Source organism: Bombus fervidus, chromosome 15, assembly GCF_041682495.2.
Source record: "Bombus fervidus isolate BK054 chromosome 15, iyBomFerv1, whole genome shotgun sequence".
Lineage (NCBI taxonomy): Eukaryota > Metazoa > Arthropoda > Insecta > Hymenoptera > Apidae > Bombus > Bombus fervidus.
In genome coordinates, this window is record NC_091531.1 from 536,906 (window position 1) to 560,011 (window position 23,106).

Genomic DNA, 23,106 nt, shown 5'->3' on the forward strand with positions numbered 1-23,106 from the left:
CTGATCTTCGCATTCCTCCTCCCATTGTTGGCAAAATATTGCCAGTCTTTGGGCAAGGCTTGCGAAATCACACAAGTCCCGCACAGAGAGGATCGTTAGAATCATCCTCGATTATTAAACTCAAAAGGCAAGAAAATCGTGGCAATAGAATCCATCAGTAGCAAATGAACTGAGCTTTGGTTCTAACGACAAACTACTATAGCGAAATTAAAAGAGAAGAAGAAGGTAAACGTAAAAATAAATTTATATCAAACAACGAAAAATTTCACATTCTCATCCAATCCATCAACGCGAAAATTCTTGTTCTACCTCCTCTAACACTAATATATACATCTACACACACACACATATATATATATATATATAGGTAACAATCTAAGCAATTCGACATTCAAATAAAAATCCGTTCAACGAGGACAAATATTTATTGTACCCAGCTTTAATCCTCTCCTGTGCTAGTATCCCTGCACATAGCAGGTTAGCCGAAAAGTGGAATCCGTTTGCCAGTTGCATTAAACGTTAGTTAACGCTACCCAATAAACGTAAACTATTGGATAAGCATTTACTAAGTAACAAAAACCCCGATAGACGAACAATACCCATCACTTACTAATACTCTTAACTTGAAGAGAAACAATAATAATAATAAGAGTAAAAAAAAAATTTTTTTTTTGAAATAGTCAGACTATTTCTGGTGGCAGCAACTACCGTATTAATCAGAAATCCAAATCAATATTTCATACACAATAATATCATTTCAATATTTCCCTTCCAATTAAACTCTAAATCAAACGGAAAATAAATTAAACAAAATTTTAATTTTAATTTGATTTAAACAAATAAATACGTAACAACACTTTATCGTATTTACATGCTTTGTCGAATTACTTAACAGAAACTTTATCACTTATTGCTTTATTCACACTCCCCTTAGTTTACATTCATCCATGACCTAAACCTTTCGAATTTCTCTCTACACAATGCCTTCGTAAAAATATCCGCAGTATTTTCGTCTGTACTTACTTTAATTATATTTATCTTGTTTTCCTCTAAGCACTCGTGAACGTAGTGGTAATGAACTTCAATGTGTTTAGAATTTTTTGTAAAATTTCCGTACTTTGCTATACTTATCGCTCCAGAGTTATCCTCATAAATTTTTACAGGGTTATCGTTTAGATTTACATTGAAGATTTTCATAATTTCTCCAATAGACATTAATTCACTCACCGCTTCCCATAGAGCTACATACTCTGCATACGTCGAAGCTTTTGCCACACAGCTTTGTTTTCTAGACTTCCATCCAATTACATTTCCATACAATCTAATTACATATCCAGAAGTCGATTTCCTATCTAAATGATCTCCTGCCCAATCAGCGTCTACATAACCATCTATCGTTTCACACTTTTCATTCCTTTTATAATCTATCCTTAAATCTCTAGTCCGGTACAAGTATTTCAATATTCGCAAAGCATATTTAGAATGTGTCTCGCTACAACAATCTTGAAATCTACTCAGATAATTCACACTATAACTTATATCGGGTCTGGTATTCATACTAATATACAACAATGCGCCAATTAAATTCTTGTATCCAATGTCCTCTCTATTTATCTCGGCCTTTTCAATTTTTAAGTTGGTCTCCATAGGTGTACTGTACAATTTGCTGTTTTGTAATTTATATTTGTTTGCTAACGATTCAATGTATTTCTTTTGGCTTATTCTCATTTCATTTTTGAAATAATCATACTCTATATTTATTCCAAGATATTCTTTTACTTCACCTAAATCTTTCATTTCAAATTTGTCAGTTAATAACCATTTTACACTTTGTATCTTCCTTTTGTTTCTACTACAGATTAACACATCGTCTACATATATTAACAAATAAACGACATTTTCTCCCTCTCCGTGAGTATATAAGCACAACTCTATGTTATTCTTCTTAAAACCTAATTTCGTCACATACCTATCAAAACACTCATACCAGTCCCTCGGACTTTCTTTTAAACCATAAAGCGCTTTCGATAATTTACAAACTCTATTCGTTCCGTCTGCATATCCCTTTGGTTGATTTACATATACCTCCGAGGTTACTTCACCATTTAAAAAGGCAGTTTCTACATCCATTTGCTCAATGATTAATCCATCTTGACAACAATATGATGGCAATATCTTAAAGGTCTGATCCTGACTCGCTACTGGGGAATATATGTCATCGGCTACGTTTCTTTGTTGGAATCCTCTTACCACTAAACCTAGCCTTATACCTGCCATCTGATCGTCTCGTGTAAACCCATTTTACATCTAATACTTCTTTGCCTTTTACCCTTTCTACCAATTTCCAAGTTTTATTCTTATAGAGACATTCTATTTCCTTATCCATAGCCTGTTTCCAATCTTCACTATTTTCGCAACAAATCGCCTCCTCAAATGTACGAGGGATATCTACTCTACAATAATTTGCATGAATCTCACTAATGTTTTCCTTTTCTGGATACCTTACTGGAGTTCTCTTATTACGCGTATATCTCCTAGGGATGTTTAAGCTTTCAGAACTGTTATCATTTTCATCTATCCTACTTTCTAACTCTTCCTTATTCATGCCGTCCAATAAATAATTATCTTTGTTATCATCGCTATCTGCATCTAACGAATTCTCCTCAAATCCGATAGTGTCTGTCTCTATGACCTCTACATGTTTAGCTATTGTTATTTTCCCACCTAATAAGACTCTGTACCCTACTTCACTATATCCTAACAGAATTCCCATATCTTCCTTCATGTCCCATTTGCAAACTTTGTTTTGTTCTGGCCTTCTTACAAAAAACTTTACTTTCATGTAGATGTACATTTTCAACACTTGGAATCTCCCGAAGAATATTTCAAAAGGTGTCTTTGTGTCTATAGTATTTGATAGTATTCGATTTATCAAGTATGCCGCTGTACATACTATTTCCGGCCAATACCTTTTATGTACTTTCGCTTCCGCTAACAAGCAACGCGCTATGTCCATTACCGTTCTATTATACCTTTCCGCTGTCCCGTTTAATTCATGTACGTATGTTGGGCAATTATTTATTCTGATACCTTTATCCCTAGCAAATTTATAAATTCGATTATTTAAATATTCTTTACCATTATCGCATCTTAATATTTTTAATCTCTTGCCCGTTAAAGACCTCATCTTTTGATTTTATACAATAAATTCCAGCTACTTTACTATAATCATCGATAAATGAAATAAAATATTTTTCTCCATTGAATCCGGTAGTCTTAAAGGGACCACACACGTCCGTATGAATAATTTTCATTATTTCCCTAGCCTTAGTTCGATTATATTTGAAAGATAAATTATGCATTTTGCTTTCTATACACACCCTACATTTCAAAAATTCCTTTTCAAATTCGTTCGGTATGCCAGTCACTAGCTGCTCTTTACCCAAAATATTTAAGTATTTAAAATTTACGTGTCCTAGCATCCTATGCCATCTTTCCTTATTACTCATACCACTACGTTCGGCACTGTTTACTAAATGCTCCTTCCCTTTCAATATACTTTTCATTCTATATGTCCCATTCTCTTTGATCGCTACAGCTGTAAATTTATTGTTCTCATCTATTATTTTTGCAATATTTCCTTTTGAAATAACCGTATTCTTATTGTCTGTTATGTTAAGGTTATGCGATGTTTGTGGGATTAAAGAAAAGCGTGGGTAAATTGTAAGGTATTGAAAATATATAATTTATTGTGAAAGTATAAAGTGTGGAATATATGTAAGCTGGTCCAGATCCGCACGCTAGCAATGTTACCCTGAGACTAAAAGAACGCTGAAGCCAACGTCGCACGTTTATGGTCTGTCGTCGACGCATTCTTTTGTCTATGCGCTATCGATGACCTCGGCGCTTGAGAAAGCCGAAGACCAGATGTAGAGTTTTCCTAAAAGTGTCGATCACCTTAACATGTTAATTTACCTAAACTGATCAAATTTGCGGACATTTCTTTCGCGTAAAATACTTTACTCATATTTATTTTATTTTGTTTTCCAAATACTTCAAAGTAGCTTATAACGTTTCCAACTTTTGTTGCTTTTACCGGTCCATTATCGTCTAAATATATATTTACTGGTTCCTTAAGGTCACTACATTCCTCAAAGTAACTTACATTATTAATTATATGATCGGTACAACCGCTATCTAATAGCCACACTATTTTGTTCTCACTTATCTCATTCGTCTCGCTGCTGCGTGCTGCGTGCGTTGTTGCTATCCATGTGCCGCTCGTGCCGGCTGTTGATTGACGATGGAAGTTTCCACGTCCCCTGCTCGTACTGCTTTTGTTTCCTTTTCCTCTGCTGCGACCGCGTGTTGACCCACGCCAACAGCTGTTACTACTTCCTGCTTGAACGCCATTTTGACACTCTCTCGCAAAGTGTCCTTCTCTTCCACATCTGAAGCATCCTCCCTTTTTTTGCAGAAAAGGCGTTGGTTTGCGTTTCTCCTCGATTGGATTTATTTTTCTTCTTTGCTATTTCAATTTTATTTTTCACATATGCTACCGTTTGATCTTCTTCTCTCAATGCATCTGTTATGTCCGCTATGTAACTGTATTCTTCGGGTAACGTATTCAGCATGTAATTTAGCTTTTCCCTCTCACTTACTTGTGCGTCCGCACCTTTTAATTCATTTATTAATTTTTCGAAATCGCTGAAGAACGATGCTGAATCTCTGTAGTTCTCAAGTCTTATCTTTTCCAATCTCCTTCTGCATACGATCTGTAGTGCCGTCGACTCTTTCAAGTACATTTCATCGAGCTTTTTCACTATTTCATATGCCGTTTTTTCTTCCCTGATATATTCCAATTGTCTATTTGTGATGGCACTGTAAATTATATTTATTGCCTTCAGATCCTTTTTGTCTCAATCTTCATTGTCTGTTTCGGTCTTCACTCTAGTTGTAACAATCTCGCATTCTTTATGCCTGAGAAACATCGTGATTCTTTGCTTCCACATACTATAATCCTCACCATCGAATATAGGTATCATGATTTCCGATCTCTCCATTTTAATTAATTCCTTATCTCTTACTCAGGCGTTCCTACGGGCTCCAAGTATATTTTTTTCTTTTTATCCTTTGAACGTTTCTTCCCTTGCTGAAACTTACTCGAACTAACTCGCAAGATTGAAGAACCACGCTATGCTACCATGTAAAGATATAGGAGGGATTCGGAAATACAAATAATTCACTTTATTCAGCACACAACAGTTATACATATATCTTATACTCTGAAGACCTCGTAAACCTACTCGCACGCACTCTTGTTGTCAACCGCCCTCTGACGCTTACACACACATTTACATGTACAGTGTAACTGTATCATCTTCCTAACACTTTTACTACGGCATGTGTTCTTCCTAGAGATCCATTTGACCGAGGGTGGAAGCTAGTGGTTTTAATGTGTTTAATCTTAAATGCCTCTTCGAATTTTATAATGAGTTCGCTATTGAAGTTTTGTCCCTGGTCTGTTAGAATTGTTTTGGGTGCAGAAAATATGTAAATGTAGTGTTCTAAGAGTGCATTTATTATGGATTCTGTCTGTTGTGTCTTTAGTGGTACTAGGACCAAGTATTTCGTCAGTTCGTCATGTATTGAGAGTATAAATTGATTCCCTTTCTTAGTTTTGGTCATAGGTCCTATGATATCCATAGCAATTTTGTCGTTAGGTTGTAATGGTGTGTCCGATATTACTGGTTCTTCTTTTGGTCTAATCCGCGTTAATTTCTCCTTTTGACAAGCTTCACATCTCTTTATAAACTCTTCGACTTTATTTAATAAATATGGAATTTTATATCGTTCTTTTATTCTTTGGTATGTCTTTTGTATCCCTAAATGTCCTATCGTACTGTTATGATTTTCTTGAATTATTTTCTCTATCTCTTCCTCGGTTAATTCTTGGATTGGGTCCCACGCGAAAGTGACAGGGTATCGGGTATCATTGAAATATAGAAGCATAAGTTTGATCTGGCTTTTTTCTAATTCTGTAAACGTGTTGTCTCCTATACCTACTTTCTTGTTATTTCGTAATATGTTGTCGATTTTCCGTAACCACACTGCCTCGTCGAACTCTCCTAATTCTGTTTTAGTTAATTGATAGAAAGATTGATCGTTAGCTTTTATTTCTAATCGTTTTGGGATATCTGACTTCTTTTTCCATTTTGTAAAATGTTGTAAGAAATCTAAGACTACTGCTCCTTCAGGGGTTTCTACATTTTGAATCGCGTGAATTCTAGATAAGCTATCTGCGACTGGGTTTTCTTTGCCTTTAACGTATTCGATTGTGTATTCGTACTCTTCTAGCTTTAGTCTCCATCGCATTAATCTAGACGATGGGTCTTTGCAATTATTCAACCATTTCAAAGCTTCATAGTCTGTTCTAATAATAAATTTTCGTCCTAAGAAGTATTGTCGTAGTCGTTTTAATGCCCATACGATAGCTAATAATTCTTTTTCTATAGTCTTATAATTTTTCTCTGGAGGGTTTAGCGTTCGAGAGATGTAACAGCACGGGTGTCCGTCTTGTGATAATACGGTTCCTAATCCTTCATTACTAGCGTCTGTCGTTAATATGAACGTTTTAGAGAAATCTAGGTATGACAGAACAGGTGCTTGACAAAGTTTTTGTTTGAGCGTATCGAAACTGTTCTGTTGTTTGTCCGTCCAATGGAAGTTAGTGTCTTTTTTGTTTAGGTCCGCCAGGGGTTTGGCTATTTTAGAGAAGTTACGTATAAATTTCCGGAAGTATCACACGTGTCCTAAGAATGATTTGACTTCGGTAAGGTTTCTAGGAATTTTAAAATTTTCGACTGCTTCTATTCTTTTCGGCTTAGGTTTTACTCCTTCCGATGTTACTATGTGTCCTAAATATTCGAGTTCTGGTTTTAGAAATTCACATTTATCTGGTTGGATTTTTAGTCCTAATTCTCTTAGTCTTTGTAATACTATGGCTAAGTTTTCATTATGTTTTTGAATAGTACTTCCAAATATAATAATGTCGTCTAAATATACAAAGCAATGTTTATTAATTAATCCGCGTAACGCTGTGTCCATCATTCTTTGGAATGTTGCTGGTGCGTTTTTGAGTCCAAATGGCATTCTGTTAAATTGGAAATGTCCTTGCGGTGTTGAAAAAGCAGTGTATTTCTTTGAGTTTTCGTCCATAGGGATTTGATGGAAACCGGATGATAGGTCAAGTGCTGAGAAGAATTTCGCGTCTCCTAGTTGGCTTAATATGTCTTCTATGTCGGGTAATGGATAGGCGTCTTGGTCAGTCAGTTCGTTTAGTTTTCTAAAGTCAATAACTATTCTCCATTTCTGTTCTCTCGATGCATCTAATTTCTTGAGAACAACCCATACTGGTGAATTGAAAGGAGAGTCTGATTCTTCTATAATGTTTTTATTTAGCATTTCTGTCATTTGTTTCTCGATTTCACGTTTGTAGCAGTCGGGGGGTCTGTATTATTTGGTGTTTATGATTTTGTCTTGTCTTAATGTGATTGTATGTTTTGTCAAATTAGTACACGGTAATAGATCTGTTTCTAAATTGAATACGTCAATGTAATGTATTAATATTTTCTCTACGGGTTCGCGGAGTTCGCGTTCAATATGATTTGTTCTCACTATGGTTTTGAATTTAACAATTTGATCTAGTTCTTTACTGTTATCAATATCGTTAGAAATTTCATGGTTTGTCTCACCAGAATTGAAGAAGCATACTCGCTCTGGTTTGCCTTCGAGGTAGATGGTTCGAATTCTCTTTTCGCCTGGTTGTATCGTTTCTGGTTTCTGAAAGTATAAAATATTATTATCAAGTTTTAGTCTATCGTTGGAGATTTCATATTGGTACTTATCTAAACAGGGTAGTCCTATTATCCCATCTTCTATTAAGGGAAAGTCTTCCCGTGTTACCGTGGATTCTTTGCGTATGACCGTTGGAATATTCGATAAGATAGGTGCGTGGTTTGGATGAGACGATTTCTGCAGATCCTAGCCATTCGTGGTGTAGTATATTAGTTTTGTGATCGTTATGTACCCATACTTTATCTTTTACTCGGAATATCGTCTGTGCTTTAATAATTTTTCGTATTTGATTTTTCTGATATCGCTTTTTGTTAGATTCGGTAATTCGTCTTGCTTTAACTGTATAGCCGTTGTGTCGATTTTTCCAGAGGTTAAACAATTGTTCTCTAGTTAGGCTAGAAGTGGTTGATATTGAGGATGTCATGTTAGCTTGTCATCGCTCGGGCAACCGAGGTATGCAGACGTGTGTAAGCAAACGTGTGCTTCAGTCAAGTGATTCAGAGAAGTGTTACGAATAGTGATAGTGACAAACAATGCAGCAGCAGATACCAACAATTAAGATTGCAACCAAAGGAGAAAAATATTATATAAATGGGCCGTTAGATTTACCAGGCTTAAAGCAACAACAGCAAAATAGTAACAACCAAAACGATATGGAAACAGAAGAAATGGAAGAGCAGTGGAGACAGAAGGAGTGCAGACACGATAACGAAAGAAGTTACCAGGACGAAAACTGGAAGCTAGCAAAGACTAGCAAAAAAAGAAAAAAACGTAAAATAATTCCATGCACAAGTGCTGCTGGAAACCCAGATACAGGAAAGCAGCGATGGCTGCAAGAATTACCTTTAAGAAACTCCTTCAGCTCATTAACGGAAGAAATAGACAATGACCCGGCAAGCAAAACCACAACTAAATCAACTTACATATCAAAACCACCACCAATATTTGTTGAGGCCCAAATAATAGACCCGCTTATTGATCTACTAAACAATATAGTCAGGAAGGATAACTACACAACAAAACAAACAAAATTAGAGCAAGTAAAAATTCAAACAAACACCGCAGAAGTTTATAGGAGAGTGATAAATGAACTAAAGGAAAAAAATGCTATATACCACACGTACCAACTCAAAACGGAAAGGAGCTATAAAATAGTTATAAGAGGTTTACATCCAAAAACTAACACAAAAAAATTAAGTGAAGAATTAGGAAAAATTGGCCATGAAACAAGAGCAATAAACAATATGACAAGATACGATACGAAGCAACCAGTGCCATTATTCTTAATAGAACTGGAACCCAGAACCAATAACAAGGAAATTTATGAAATCAAAAAAATACTAAATACAATTGTAACAGTGGAACCACCACGCTACAAAAAAGATATACCACAATGCATGCGGTGTCAACAATACGGACACACAAAAAATTATTGTAACAGAAGCCCGGCATGTGTTAAATGTGCAAAAAATCATCTAACAATACACTGCCCATACACAGGAAAAATAGAAGAAGTTAAATGCTATAATTGTAACGGAAACCACCCAGTCAGCTACAAAGGATTCCTCCACTTCGCAATAGATCGTACAATAACTACCAACCACAACAAAGTATAACGGATAATGAAACAACATTGAAAGCACGATACGAACTAAACGCTATAAACAGAACCATAGATCCCCAAGGTAACCGAAGCTACGCACAAGTAACCAAAAACTTTAGCCAAGCAACGCTTACAAACAATCAGAATCAAAGCAATAACATCGAAGACGTTACAGAAATCAAAGAAATGCTCAAACAATCCATTAAAGGTATGGAAATGTTAGGAAAAATGGTAAGTGAGCTAAACACAATACTAAGACAACAAGTACAACAAACAACAGTCGTGTTACGACTACTCACAAACTTGCTAAGTAAAAAATAGAGATGGACATATTGAAAATAGCAGCCTGGAACTCCAATGGCTTGCAACAGCGAGCCCACGAAACTAAAATATTTTTGTATAAAAATAATATTGATATACTACTTGTCTCAGAAACACATTTCACTCTAAAAAACTACATGAAAATACCGTACTACACCATCTACGATACCAAACATCCCTCGGGTAAAGCACATGGAGGAACTGCAGTAATAATAAAAAATGACATCAAGCATCACCTACATAGTCAAACAAATCAAGAACACTTACAAGCAACCACTGTCACAATACAAACCAATGACAATTACTTCCAGATGTCAGCAGTATATGTACCTCCGAGACACAAAATGACACTAGAAAAATGGGAAGAGTACTTCCAATCCTTAGGCGACAAATATATAGCGGCAGGAGACTTTAATGCAAAGCACACATTATGGGGTTCGAGAATTAACACGCCGAGAGGTAGAACATTAGAAAAATGCATTAGAAGTAGCAACATCAACGTACTATCTACAGGAAAACCAACGTACTGGCCAACGGACCCCAATAAAATACCTGACCTGTTGGATTTTGCAGTAACAAAAGGACTAAATGTTAGCAAATTAAAAATAACAATCAGCCTCGAGCTTAACTCCGACCATACACCAATTATAATAGAATATACAAGCAAACCACTATTTTATAACAAGTCAGAGTCGCTTTGCAATAAAACCACCAATTGGCAAACTTTCAAAGAGCTGATCGAAAACAAAATCAACTGCAATATCCCGTTGAAAACACCTGGACACATTGAGCAGGCAGTAGCAACTTTGACAGAAATAATACAGGAAGCAGCGTGGGCAACCACTACCTATGAAACAAATAGCAGGCAATCAAAAATTATTCCGCAGGACATCCTAGACAAAATCAGGGAAAAAAGAAAAGCGAAAGCAAAATGGCAAAAACAGTTACATACTGTTGTGGGCTTTCCTCCGATGTATTGGGTTGAAGTTAAAGCTTCGCCTGATCCTATCTCGTTATCGGTGTTCTGGAAATGTAATATGATCTAAGTTAAATTGCAAATTTTGTTAGTGGTATGTGTGTCACTTCCCATTAGGAAGGTCTTTGGGTTAAAGGTTTGGACGTTTAGTGAGGCTTTTTCTTTTATAAGGTTGATTCCTACTCCGGTATCGATGAAGAATCTGGCTGTTCCTCCATCTCTTCGTTGCAGTACGATTGATAGTAATCTTCCAGTGGTGGTGCAGTTGACTCTAGGTAAGCTTCCTCTGGATTCTCCGTTGTTTGGTTTACTCGAGGTGGAATCTTTCCTTGATTGGCGAATGGCAAATTTCGAGAGTAGCAGTTTTCGGCTGTGTGTCCGATTCGTAAACACTTGGGACACTTCGGTTTCATGCGATCGTCTAATGGTCGGCTAGGTGACTCGGCAAAAGTTCGTGGTCGTGGATCGGTAGTATTTCGCTTGGATACTAATATAGTGTTGTGAGATTGATTCTTTGGGCGGTTGGCGACACGATTTGCTTCTCGTAACCATTGTTCTCTATCAGCTGCCAGTTGATCCTGTTCAGTATCCTGTTCAGTAGATTGTTACCTCTTACTGTAATAAGTCTACTGCTCCATTGAGTATGTATAGCGTTGTAGTCTCCTCCTGCTATGAATCTATTGCCGAGGTCTTCGAGGAAGTTATCGAATATCCAGGAGGACAGTATACTGCTGACGTGGTGATTGGACCATGCTAATCTTCTATTGCTACTTTTGTGGCTTGGAGGTAGTCTTTCTGAAATGATGGAGGCTCATAATGTTTTATGCTGGTTTTAATGATAATTCCGGTGCCGCAATGGGCTTTTCCGCTGGGATGTTGGATATGATAGAGGTTATGATCATTTATTTTTAGGTAATTTTTATCGGTGAAGTGGGTTTCAGATATGAGCATTACATCAATTTCTTGTTGTTTTAAGAAGAGTTCTAGTTCGTATTTATACTGAGTTAGACCGTTGGCATTCCGAAGAGCTATGTGTAATGGTTTTATTTTACGTCGCAGTGTAGTTTGCTCACAAGGAGTGTAAGCAGTGATAGCAAGCTTTTAAATTGCTCTGATTGTCTGTCGATTAATTTTTCGAGCCTATCGAGGTTATTCGTGCTTTGTGGACTGGGAACTGAGACTGGGATATTTTGGGAATGTTCATTATGGATTATCGGTCTGCTTTGTACTCCTTGAACTACCTGTGCATAGGAGATTGAAGGAGTAGATAGTTTTTGTGGGCTGGGTGTTGGAATCGTGAGGTCCTTTACTCTGGGTTTGGGGTACTTGTTGTTATATAAGATCTTGTAGGCTGAGCAGCCTTTGTAGTTCGCAGGGTGGTCTCCTTGACACTGGATAACATTTCGCAGGAGTTTCTGTTGATTTAGTGCATTGATCTGTAAAACGAGGACCTGCACATTTGCCGCAGCAGTAATTGCGGTTGCAATATTTTTGCGTATGGCCGTATCTCTGGCACCTTTTACACTGAACTATTTCTCTCTCTCTCTCTTTTTTTTTTTAAAGTAATTCTAATTTTATTATTGAGTTCATTAATCGGTTGATATTATATATTTCTTTGTTGTTTGGCTTTTGCTTTAATACAACAAAGAATAGAGATAGTGGGTTTTTTGTGATTCGGTGTCTTATATTGCTGATTTTGGTAACTTCATGGCCAAGATGTTGGAGTTCGTATTTCAGTTCATCTAAGTTAGCAGAGTGATGAATGTTGCGTAGTACCACTCGAAAGGGTCTTTCTTGTTTTAGTTGATAAGTGAGGAATTTAGCATTCAGGGTTTTTAGCAGCTTTATTAGTTTTCTGTAGGAGTCTGGATTAGTCGGTAGAATTTTAACCTGATTGTTTTTAATTTTTAGTTGATAATCTTCTTTGTTGATGTCTTTCTCGATGGACTTGATCATTGTTTGAATATCGGTGACGTCATCGATGAAGATTGGTGGGTGGAGGAGGAGCTTTGTTTGCTTTTGTTGGCTTGGTGATGTTTCTATTACATCCACAGAGTCGTGTGTGGATTCTAGTAGTTCGAATCTGTTGTAAGTGGAAATATTTATGTTTTTGTCGGGTGAGTCTAGCGTGCGTTTTCTGTTATTATTTGTGTGGTTTGGAAGGTGGGACAGTTTATCCTTTTGCCACGGAGGAGGGAGAATAAAGCGGTTATAGCTTTGTTCGAGTGAGCTAGTTCGGGATGTTTGGGCCACCTTCGAGCTACTTAATTCAAATTGAAATAACTAGTCGAGAGGCTATGATTCGGATTGCAGATTAGAAGAGTCTGATTATTCACTACTAAGTTTAGAAGCACTTGTTCTATTTTGGTTTCACTTCACTTTCGACGGAGGGTCGTCACTTGTATTGTGAACTGCACTAGGCACTAGACACACACGTATTCACGCTTCGGCAGTTTGAGCATTTCTTTGATTTCTGTAACGTCTTCGATGTTATTGCTTTGATTCTGATTGTTTGTAAGCGTTGCTTGGCTAACGTTTTTGGTTACTTGTGCGTAGCTTCGGTTACCTTGGGGATCTATGGTTCTGTTTATAGCGTTTAGTTCGTATCGTGCTTTCAATGTTGTTTCATTATCCGTTATACTTTGTTGTGGTTGGTAGTTATTGTATGATCTATTGCGAAGTGGAGGAATCCTTTGTAGCTGACTGGGTGTGTTACGTCGGCCGACTCTCTACCTGGACGGGGCCTTGTATCGCATATGGCAACCATATGTCTGCACCTCCTTATTGCGTACTTTAAAGAATCTCAAGGACCTTTTCTACGAAAGTAATTTCTAAGATCTCTGGTTTGTGTCCGGAAAACACTTAAAATTAGTTATTTTCACACGGGCGATGCTTCCCACCACCAACCTTCTATCGAGAGCGGCTAAGACCCCTCCTAGTCCACCAACCATCGCAATAGCCAATAGAAACAATGTCTATTACCTTCACTTTCCTTACCAAAAAACTGTCATTAACGAATCCGATGATCCCATGCGTTAGACACACCCTTTCCTAGCTCTCCTCTGACACAGCATCGTCACTCTCGACACAGTTCATGTTCGTCGTCCGAACAGTCAATAAGTCTACCACGATTCTACCTTCAAATCAATTCGTTTGCAAAGTCTAACTATCGCATCGAGACATATCGTCAAATCGGGTCATATTTTCTGTAACGCATAAGCTGTACTCATCGTCAAATATTTGTGACGCTCATAATATTGTGTAATCCATTGTTGAATATATATATATATCATATTAACCTGTTAACACAGTGTTAATTTCAATTAACCACCCTTGTTATCCTAACTGAAACACGGGGAACGACTATTTCGCGGCGTCGATTAGCCGAATCGTAGCGAGAATTTACGCCTCTCGCTGACGCGTTTTCCTCGTGACCGCGTCTCTCCGCGAACGGTCGTAACAGGGTGGTTTCCGTTACAATTATAGCATTTAACTTCTTCTATTTTTCCTGTGTATGGGCAGTGTATTGTTAGATGATTTTTTGCACATTTAACACATGCCGGGCTTCTGTTACAATAATTTTTTGTGTGTCCGTATTGTTGACACCGCATGCATTGTGGTATATCTTTTTTGTAGCGTGGTGGTTCCACTGTTACAATTGTATTTAGTATTTTTTTGATTTCATAAATTTCCTTGTTATTGGTTCTGGGTTCCAGTTCTATTAAGAATAATGGCACTGGTTGCTTCGTATCGTATCTTGTCATATTGTTTATTGCTCTTGTTTCATGGCCAATTTTTCCTAATTCTTCACTTAATTTTTTTGTGTTAGTTTTTGGATGTAAACCTCTTATAACTATTTTATAGCTCCTTTCCGTTTTGAGTTGGTACGTGTGGTATATAGCATTTTTTTCCTTTAGTTCATTTATCACTCTCCTATAAACTTCTGCGGTGTTTGTTTGAATTTTTACTTGCTCTAATTTTGTTTGTTTTGTTGTGTAGTTATCCTTCCTGACTATATTGTTTAGTAGATCAATAAGCGGGTCTATTATTTGGGCCTCAACAAATATTGGTGGTGGTTTTGATATGTAAGTTGATTTAGTTGTGGTTTTGCTTGCCGGGTCATTGTCTATTTCTTCCGTTAATGAGCTGAAGGAGTTTCTTAAAGGTAATTCTTGCAGCCATCGCTGCTTTCCTGTATCTGGGTTTCCAGCAGCACTTGTGCATGGAATTATTTTACGTTTTTTTCTTTTTTTGCTAGTCTTTGCTAGCTTCCAGTTTTCGTCCTGGTAACTTCTTTCGTTATCGTGTCTGCACTCCTTCTGTCTCCACTGCTCTTCCATTTCTTCTGTTTCCATATCGTTTTGGTTGTTACTATTTTGCTGTTGTTGCTTTAAGCCTGGTAAATCTAACGGCCCATTTATATAATATTTTTCTCCTTTGGTTGCAATCTTAATTGTTGGTATCTGCTGCTGCATTGTTTGTCACTATCACTATTCGTAACACTTCTCTGAATCACTTGACTGAAGCACACGTTTGCTTACACACGTCTGCATACCTCGGTTGCCCGAGCGATGACAAGCTAACATGACATCCTCAATATCAACCACTTCTAGCCTAACTAGAGAACAATTGTTTAACCTCTGGAAAAATCGACACAACGGCTATACAGTTAAAGCAAGACGAATTACCGAATCTAACAAAAAGCGATATCAGAAAAATCAAATACGAAAAATTATTAAAGCACAGACGATATTCCGAGTAAAAGATAAAGTATGGGTACATAACGATCACAAAACTAATATACTACACCACGAATGGCTAGGATCTGCAGAAATCGTCTCATCCAAACCACGCACCTATCTTATCGAATATTCCAACGGTCATACGCAAAGAATCCACGGTAACACGGGAAGACTTTCCCTTAATAGAAGATGGGATAATAGGACTACCCTGTTTAGATAAGTACCAATATGAAATCTCCAACGATAGACTAAAACTTGATAATAATATTTTATACTTTCAGAAACCAGAAACGATACAACCAGGCGAAAAGAGAATTCGAACCATCTACCTCGAAGGCAAACCAACGCGAGTATGCTTCTTCAATTCTGGTGAGACAAACCATGAAATTTCTAACGATATTGATAACAGTAAAGAACTAGATCAAATTGTTAAATTCAAAACCATAGTGAGAACAAATCATATTGAACGCGAACTCCGCGAACCCGTAGAGAAAATATTAATACATTACATTGACGTATTCAATTTAGAAACAGATCTATTACCGTGTACTAATTTGACAAAACATACAATCACATTAAGACAAGACAAAATCATAAACACCAAATAATACAGACCCCCCGACTGCTACAAACGTGAAATCGAGAAACAAATGACAGAAATGCTAAATAAAAACATTATAGAAGAATCAGACTCTCCTTTCAATTCACCAGTATGGGTTGTTCTCAAGAAATTAGATGCATCGAGAAAACAGAAATGGAGAATAGTTATTGACTTTAGAAAACTAAACGAACTGACTGACCAAGACGCCTATCCATTACCCGACATAGAAGACATATTAAGCCAACTAGGAGACGCGAAATTCTTCTCAGCACTTGACCTATCATCCGGTTTCCATCAAATCCCTATGGACGAAAACTCAAAGAAATACACTGCTTTTTCAACACCGCAAGGACATTTCCAATTTAACAGAATGCCATTTGGACTCAAAAACGCACCAGCAACATTCCAAAGAATGATGGACACAGCGTTACGCGGATTAATTAATAAACATTGCTTTGTATATTTAGACGACATTATTATATTTGGAAGTACTATTCAAAAACATAATGAAAACTTAGCCATAGTATTACAAAGACTAAGAGAATTAGGACTAAAAATCCAACCAGATAAATGTGAATTTCTAAAACCAGAACTCGAATATTTAGGACACATAGTAACATCGGAAGGAGTAAAACCTAAGCCGAAAAGAATAGAAGCAGTCGAAAATTTTAAAATTCCTAGAAACCTTACCGAAGTCAAATCATTCTTAGGACACGTGTGATACTTCCGGAAATTTATACGTAACTTCTCTAAAATAGCCAAACCCCTGGCGGACCTAAACAAAAAAGACACTAACTTCCATTGGACGGACAAACAACAGAACAGTTTCGATACGCTCAAACAAAAACTTTGTCAAGCACCTGTTCTGTCATACCTAGATTTCTCTAAAACGTTCATATTAACGACAGACGCTAGTAATGAAGGATTAGGAACCGTATTATCACAAGACGGACACCCGTGCTGTTACATCTCTCGAACGCTAAACCCTCCAGAGAAAAATTATAAGACTATAGAAAAAGAATTATTAGCTATCGTATGGGCATTAAAACGACTACGACAATACTTGTTAGGACGAAAATTTATTATTAGAACAGACTATGAAGCTTTGAAATGGTTGAATAATTGCAAAGACCCATCGTCTAGATTAATGCGATGGAGACTAAAGCTAGAAGAGTACGAATACACAATCGAATACGTTAAAGGCAAAGAAAACCCAGTCGCAGATAGCTTATCTAGAATTCACGCGATTCAAAATGTAGAAACCCCTGAAGGAGCAGTAGTCTTAGATTTCTTACAACATTTTACAAAATGGAAAAAGAAGTCAGATATCCCAAAACGATTAGAAATAAAAGCTAACGATCAATCTTTCTATCAATTAACTAAAACAGAATTAGGAGAGTTCGCGGATTGCTCAATGTCATAGGCTCAGTATCCAAAACTTTATTCGGAACTCTCGACGAAAAGGACCTAGAACTCATTAACAAAAACATCGGTACATTATTTGACTCCAACAACAAAATAAAAACAATCCTTAGTAGCCAAATCGCACTTACCAAACGCGTGCTAGACGGCACCAAAACAAATCAACTTGAAAACCTTGCCAACGCTATGCACAAGATTGAAAACCACAATGAAGAAAACGAAATATTAGTCTCCCTACTAATTCAAACTGAATCAACCATCATATCGGAACTCCATATTAACATCGACGAAATTTTTAACACTGTCATGTTAAGAAAACAAAGAATCCTAAATCCACAAGTTATAGAACCTGAACAATTCTTAAAAACACTTGACCAAATAACGAGACAAAACTTTATGATTAACCATATCGAACCTACAGTTCAAAACTTTCAACTAATTCTAGATCTAAGTAAATTAAAAATATGGATAAGAGATAACTAACTTATATATACAATAACTGTGCCTCTTTTGGAAAACAATGAATGGAAAGTAACTAAAATTTATCCGATACCATCCAAACAAAACTCTGTATTCATTGCGCCTGTAATAGAAACTGATTTGATACTAACCAATTCGGAACAATACATCTTTGCCGGTAGTCACTACTTAAACAAATATTGTAAACGAACAGCAATCATTCACATTTGTAAAAGAACTCAACCGAGTCACAATAGAATCAACTCACCTGAATACAGATCAGAATTAATTAATAATCAACAGACAGTCAAAACTTGCCCGACTGTGTAACGCCACCCAAAAGCCAGGCATCTGCCGACATCGGATATGTCGATAACACCTAGTCATGCGATAGCGATGAGAAAAGACAATAGCCGGACTCCCACCCATAAGATATGTGAATCATAATGAAGAGATAAAAACTCCAATCCTTTAGTCAGTAAGTCAGTCTGTATTCTGCAGTTAATAAAGCATACGAATGGGCTATTGCTCATTCGCCTTTTTGTAACACCTCGTCATTTATTACGTGACATTTTTGACGATCCTGCCAGGATCCATTCGGTTCAGTGTAAACAAAATTACAATTTCGGCGTACGCGCATCACTGAAGATTGAAGGATCAGCGGACCTCTGCATAGATCAGTTCACTTTGCGTGAAAACGACTTCTACGGAAAGCAGACTACGGTCATCACCAAAACTGAAACTGGTCAGAGCAACATCCACGAAAAGAAGAATACCCAGGTAAAAAACTGGATTCTTTTAAACACTATCGTACTCGTTGCAACAGTTTCAGTAGTACAGACTCCGACGACAGTATAATAACCACTATGAGCAAAATATCAGAAGATACATCTTCTGTTAGCTCTATGGTTACAGGTATGGATTCAAATATTCGGGCCATACTAGACGCTATGCAAAAACAGAACGAAAGACACGAACCAGCTTTGAGTAGCTTGCATAAACTAATACACGACGAAAGTCAACAACGCGTTAGAGAAATTGAACTCTTGGGTAAGAGTCTCGCTGAAATACGAGTAGGATTTCAGTCAGTTTCCACATCTGAATTTAATTCCATTATAACTGAAGATGCTAGTGCCAACACTATTCAAAAAAAAGCGACCACCTGTTCCTAAAAAGACCAAAATAAAACCTAACGAAACGGACGATATGGACAGTGAAGAAGAAGCAGTAAGTTGTGACAACCCCACGTACAATGCAAAAACCTGCCTAGACTTTATCCCTATACTCAATGGACAAGACGATATAGGAGTAGAAGGGTTTATTAAACGGGTAAGAGAAGCTCGAGCCGAATGGCGAGAAAAACGCGCATTATTACGCCTAATTTTAACGGAAAGAATCATCGGAGAAGCGGAACGCAGTATCCGCCACATTGAAATCGAGGGCTATGAAGACCTGTTTGAAAACCTCCGAAAATTTGTATCCGTGAGTATTACATCTAATGGAACCCGTGATAAATTGCAACGTACGCGACAAAACTTTAACGAATCAGTACACAGTTATGTGAAGAGATTCTGACACAACCTCAACGAACTGATATACGCACTCCAACACGAAATCCAATGCGTCGAGCAGTTGCTATAGATCTTGAAACTGAACGAGCCACCAAAGTCTTTATTCTAAACTTGAAACCCGAAATAAAAATACGCACATCGGCTACAAGACCGAAGAATTTCCAAGAAGCACAAGATACAGCTTTCGAGACAGAGTTGTTTATAGGTGAAATCGAACGCAACAAGAACATAGTAAGAGGAAGAACAATGAATCAACCAATTGCAAGAGCCAACCCCCAATTTCAAGAAACACCCAATGCAAGAAGAAATATCACGCTTGGCAACACCGCACGACCAAAGCTAATAAATCCACCTACGGAAAGAAAAGCAATAGTGGAACGACCACCGCCCAAATGTTTCAAATGTAATCAAACGGGACATTTAGCCAACGCTTGTACCCAACAGCGAAATTTTCCACCAGCCAGCCAAAGAAACCTACCACCTCCGAGAAATTACCATATAATGACGGACGAAGAGGATATGAATCCCGAGGAAGAAGTGGAAGAGAACCAACAATACGAATTAACGCCATCACTGCAAGACTCCTCACAATTACCATCGGATCAAAACTTGGACGAAAGCGATATTTAGTAGACACTGGTGCCAGAATAAACATAGTCAAAAGCTCGAAAATTATTTCTACTCCATTAAAAGACGACAAGAAAACATTCTTTATGGGCAATGACAAATACGAGACAGACGAATACGTTTACCTTAGAATCTGTGACAAAAGAAACAAATTCTACATAGTACCTGACGACTTCCAACTAATTGAAGACGGAATCATAGCGTTACCAATGCTAGAAAACTATCAATACAAAATTATGAACGACCAAATCCAACTCAACGATCATGTATTCTTATTTCAGCCACCACAGGTAATTTCTCCAGGACAAACCAAAGTCGAAACAATTTATCTGGACAAGAGACCAACGCAAGTATGCTTCTGCAATACTGGTGAGCAATCAATACCAATTTCTAATGATCTCTCTAATGAAGTTGATCTCGAACAAATTCAAAAATTCAAAAACATAATTAGAACGAGCCATATTGAAAACAATTTCCACATTCCTATCGAAAAAATCCTCTTACACTACATTGACGTATTCAACATATACACAGACACTATGCACCGATTTAACAAAACGCATCATCACGTTGAAAGAAAACAAAATCATAAACACAAAATCTTACAGACCACCCGAGGCACACAAATGAGAAATCGAAAAGCAAATCAAAGAAATGTTAAACAAAAACATAATCGAAGAATCAAACTCATCGTACAATAGTCCAGTATGGGTAGTCCCAAGAAATCGGACGCCTCCGGAAAACAAAAATGGCACATAGTGATAGATTTCCGTAAATTAAACGAATTAACTGATCAAGACGCGTACCTTTTACCAAACATTGACGATATGCTCTCACAATTAGGAAACGCGAAGTTCTTTTCCGCATTAGACCTCTCTTCTGGCTTTTGTAACCCCAAAATCTTCTACTCTGACGTCACTTTAGGCGACCAACTCTAGATATCCTTCAGACAGTTGACACATCGCCACCCTGATAAGGAACTTCCAAGAATAATATCCCCACCATCATTTCCATTGTTCCCGCCTAGTATATAAACTCCGAATATTGACGACCAAATTAGTCTGAATTGTAAGCCAATACTTGAACATTGTAATAATATTGTAATTAGTACTCCAGGGTCTTGGACTCTTGAGAAATAAAGTTTTTTTTTGTATCATCACAAAAGTTTTTTTTACGTGACATTTTGGCGATCCTGTCAGGATACATGAACGTTGGGTAAAACAAGACTACGGTTTTGGCCTACGGGACATCCGACCAAAGGTGTATCAAACAACCTCAGTTGACCGTGAACCTCCGAACAAGACGGACCCCTCAGCCCAAAAAGGGACATCAGGCTTAGGTCAGAACAGTGCGCGCGTCAAACTAGACAATCTGTTATTTCGTCCAGTCGCGGGGAGACGGTCGCGTTATAGCGTGTCAACGGGAGTCGTAAATTCCCGCTACGATTGCACGAATCGACACCACGAACAGGGCGATCCCCTTATTTCTTTTGGGAGAATAAGGGGTGATTGGGTTGGAATATAACTGGACTTCACAGTTATATAATATATGTATATTTATTTACACTGGATTACAATATTTAACGTGAACAGACCGTGTCGGAAAGCGCCGTGATGGACCCGAAGGTTGATCGATTTGATAGTTAGAGCAGCGAGAACTTCACTGAGTTATGTTAGAACTTTACGGCCCGATGAGTGTTAGAACCGTAGACTTGACTGCCCGAGGGGTGTTAGAACAGTGAACTTGACTGTCCGAGGGATATTAGAACAGTGATTGACCCGTCTCGTACTATTTAGGAAGAAAGCTCGATGTGGGTGTATCCTTGTTGAACTAAGAACGCGGATTCGTAGTTCACACTTTTCGGTAGAAAAGTGAGGGTAACGATCCCCGATGACCATTGGGTATTGCCAATGTTAATGAATAAAATATGAGGAGACAGTCCTCGGCAGATGTGGCTCACGTGTGTTTCTGCCCTTGAGAAAAACTCGTTAACTCGCTGGGCAAACCTCCGCTTTCTCCGTAATGAGTGAGAGCGTGCAATAAACCTAAGGACCTTTTTAAGGGACCACTCATAAACCGAAGATGTTCAAAGAATGCAACTTTATAGCTAACAGATGTGGGCTATGGTGGTTCCTTGGGTTTATTGCGGGTCAGTGTGACGATGTGCAGGCCTCGGCGGCCTGACCATGAGGGACGTCGCAGGTACCGACTCACGCGACGTAACACAATCATTCCCTGAAAGAGAAAGAAAAAGTGACAAAAAGTGGAAAATATAGCAGTGACACCATCGCTATAAATAAAAATAAAAAAAAAATAAATAAAATAAAATAAAACAAAATAAATAAAAAAATAGGAGACATCGATAATGAAGCCTAAAGCAAGAAAACGGAACCCACCATAAACTCAACAAAAAAAAGGCATTAAATGAAAAATAATCACGCAAAAGACGACCAAAGAAATCAACAGTAGCGTAAGACTTTCCGCACAAAAGACGCGGAAACTCAACCCACAACCAAACCTGGTGACCAGGACCAAAGGACTACCAGGCAACCTGGAAAACACAGAAGAAGAAGATCTCTCACTAAACCAAGAAGTTCTGCCCGAGCAGTTGAGCTAAGCGGACGTGTGAATCAGTGCTTCCGTAAGTGCGACAAGTGGGAAAACAAACTGTCTCAAGACGTAATCAATCGCTAAACAAGCAAAACAATGCAACAAATACCACCAATTAAGATATTAAACAACGGCGAAACATACATTATAAACAGAGCTGTAGATATAACGAACCCAAACCAACCAACAAACGAAGAACAGGATTGCTCAGTTATAAAGGAAACACAAATGAATGACGAGAGGAATAACATCAACATCCATCTATCACACCAGAATGAAAGCTGGAAGGTTGTAACTCCTAGCAAAAAATAAAAAAT

At 37.6% G+C, this 23,106-nt stretch overlaps 1 long non-coding RNA gene across 1 annotated transcript in view; it reads right to left on the reverse strand.

Annotated features, from left to right (window-relative positions):
* Positions 1-4,613: 4,613 nt before the first annotated feature.
* The window catches only part of LOC139995182 (uncharacterized), a 133,963-nt gene continuing 115,470 nt past the window's right edge, over positions 4,614-23,106 (reverse strand). The window contains exon 2 of the long non-coding RNA XR_011801896.1: positions 4,614-5,384. This is a non-coding gene — a long non-coding RNA (uncharacterized lncRNA). The remainder of the gene's footprint in view (positions 5,385-23,106) is intronic.